Source organism: Austrofundulus limnaeus, unplaced genomic scaffold, assembly GCF_001266775.1.
Source record: "Austrofundulus limnaeus strain Quisiro unplaced genomic scaffold, Austrofundulus_limnaeus-1.0 Scaffold254, whole genome shotgun sequence".
Classification (NCBI taxonomy): Eukaryota; Metazoa; Chordata; class Actinopteri; order Cyprinodontiformes; family Rivulidae; genus Austrofundulus; species Austrofundulus limnaeus.
The window spans coordinates 530,912-533,805 of NW_013952656.1; the positions used below are offsets into that span (position 1 = coordinate 530,912).

At 31.7% G+C, this 2,894-nt stretch overlaps 1 protein-coding gene across 3 annotated transcripts in view; it reads right to left on the bottom strand.

Moving 5' to 3' along the window:
• The window catches only part of xrcc4 (X-ray repair complementing defective repair in Chinese hamster cells 4), a 52,452-nt gene extending 51,551 nt beyond the window's left edge, over nucleotides 1-901 (bottom strand). For all 3 annotated transcript variants that reach the window (XM_014020506.1, XM_014020504.1, XM_014020507.1), the window contains exon 1: nucleotides 773-901. The gene's annotated coding sequence lies outside the window, so the exon portion shown is untranslated. The remainder of the gene's footprint in view (nucleotides 1-772) is intronic.
• Nucleotides 902-2,894: the final 1,993 nt, after the last annotated feature.

Genomic DNA, 2,894 nt, shown 5'->3' on the forward strand with positions numbered 1-2,894 from the left:
GTGTGTGTGTGTGTGTGTGTGTGTGTGTGTGTGTGTGTGTGTGTGTACATTAATTACAAGCTAATTACAAGATATTGATCTTGTAAATACAAGAGAAGATGATTGTTGTGTGTTTGAATGAAATGCTCTTTCGTAAAAACTATTTATATCGCAATAAAAACTATTTTAAAAACTTTAATCTCAGAAACATAGGACAATTTTTAAAGATAAATATAAAAAATATTTGCAGGATGATGAACGTCAAATCATTTAGACACACTAGATTATTAGAGAAACAATTGTTTCTAAAATGATGCTGATATCTTCCTGTCTTGTTAATCCAGCAAACTGCCAACTCATGTTTTCGGATATTCTAATAGACATGCATATGAATTAGGGCGAGGATATCTATCAGCAATTACTATGAGAACAGGCCTGTTTTTGTTAGCTATTGTATATGATTAGTAGCACCTGGCTGCCAAATTCTCCATTAGTTCATAACAATAGTAGTAAACTATAACTAGTTTCCTACACTTATGTGTGCTGTTCATGGTGGGAAAGCGTTGCTTTTCCCCCATCTTTTTCTTCTTTTCTTTGTTTTATAATCATGATATTCTGACACGCAAACCCGTAGAACTAAAATGTACCCTGACTTTATAAAAACTAAAATTTCACAGCTAGGTAAACTAACTATGTTAAACGAGTCGTTTGTAAACAAAGACGTGATAAGAAACGTGAGGCAAAGCGCGTTGAACACCTAAAGAAAATCACCACGGTTTTTGTTTTATCTTACCGGTAGCGACGCTAAATTACTTTGGCAGCAATTTTCTGTAGAAAGTCGTTTTCTTCTTTTTCTTTTAATCACAACAACACACACAGCTGTGCGTGTGACAGCGCTTCACCGGTCGCAATAAATATTACGTCATCAAACAAGCGACGACACTCAAGTGGCTTTTTTTTTTTTTACTTTTTTCTGATTTTAGTTAAGTTAATATGGAAGCCCATTTCCGCCACCCTGATAAAAAAAAAATAAAACTTGTATCTCATAATTCTGACTTAGCTATCTCATAATTATGAGATAGTATCTCATTATTATGAGATAGTATCTCATAATTATGATATACTATCTCACAATTATGAGATAGCTATCTCATTATTCTGAGATAGTATCTCATAATTATGATATACTATCTCATAATTATGACTTAGCTATCTCATAATTATGACTTAGCTATCTCATAATTATGAGATACTATCTCATAATTATGACTTAGCTATCTCATTATTATGAGATAGTATCTCATAATTATGATATACTATCTCATAATTATGACTTAGCTATCTCATAATTATGAGATACTATTTCATAATTATGAGATAGCTATCTCATGATTATGAGATAGTATCTCATAATAATGAGATAGCTATCTCATAATAATGAGATAGCTAAGTCATAATTATGAGATAGTATATCATAATTATGAGATACTATCTCAGAATAATGAGATAGCTAAGTCATAATTATGAGATAGCTAAGTCATAATTATGAGATACAAGGTTTATTTTTTTATCAGGGTGGCAGAAATGGGCTTCCATAAGTTAACATAGCCTATTTGAAACTTTACAATTTAGCTACAGTCTTACTCTAACTAAATGTGTTTTCTTGTACTTTTTTCTTTGGTATTGTCTAAAAAATGCAAACTTAATATTACACAAGAAATATGACATATGTTTTGAGATCCACATGCATTAATATCAAAACGTTTACAAACATAATGCAATATGAATCATGATACACTGTGTAGAAATAGCTGCTGTATCATTTCAAAGACGTTATAAACTAATAGTCTTATAATTTAACAGTATTTTTTTACTTGTTACAATTCCTATTTAAAAACATGCTTGTTTTTTTTACTAGTATTGGCAGACTGGACCCTAATGGCAATAGGGATTTCAGTTTACTAAAATTATGATTATTTTTTCTTTTTTTTTAGGGCAAAAAAATAACATTTAGTTCCAAGCCAACGATGCTTGACTTTAACCGCATCTTAGGGACAAAGAGCTTCAGAAACAATCTGAAATCAAGCCAAATTAAAACTCTCCTCAACTTCACTGAAACAAAACTTGGACCAGAAAAAACATCAACTATTCACTGAACTAATAAAAACCACTGCAGTAATCAGTATTTACACAGACATCTGGAAAATGTCTCAGCTAACTGATTGAGGCTAGATTATGAATGCCAAAGGGCAGTATGAGGGGGATTGTGCTCAAAACTGACTGTATCAGCAACTCTAACAAAATGCAGAATAAACAGACCTCTGAAATGATTGAATACACTGAGACAGAGAAGCAATACAATAAAACTCAAAAAGTCAAGAATCAGCTTTAGTTTTAATTTTCTTTTTTTTTTACAATCCATTAGTTCTTAATCCAGCTACGCTATTTAAAATATGCCATAATTGGATACACTATCAGTAAATAGATGAGTAAACATTGATAAACATCCAGGAATATGTTTCATTCCCATCAAACTTTCACAGGCCCCTACAGCTGTAAAAGGCCATATGGGAAATCAATTCCACTAAAAGTGATTTTCAAATCATTCATACAGTATTAATTCAGCAAAAGCATGTAAAATCATGCTCATGCATCTATGTTTAAAACGTAAAATTAAGAAAATGTAGATAAATAAATAGAAATGACCAGCTTCTAATAGCAATTTACTTTGGATTGAGCCTCTAACTCAGGGCTGTCAAAATCATTTTCACCGAGGGCCACATGAGCGTTATGGTGGCCCTCGAAGGGCCACTTGTAATGAACTTTGATGTTTTATGTTTAACTTTGACTAAACAGAGTTTTAACATGTCCTCTTTTAAACACTGATAAGAACTAAGTGTATGACTGACTAAATC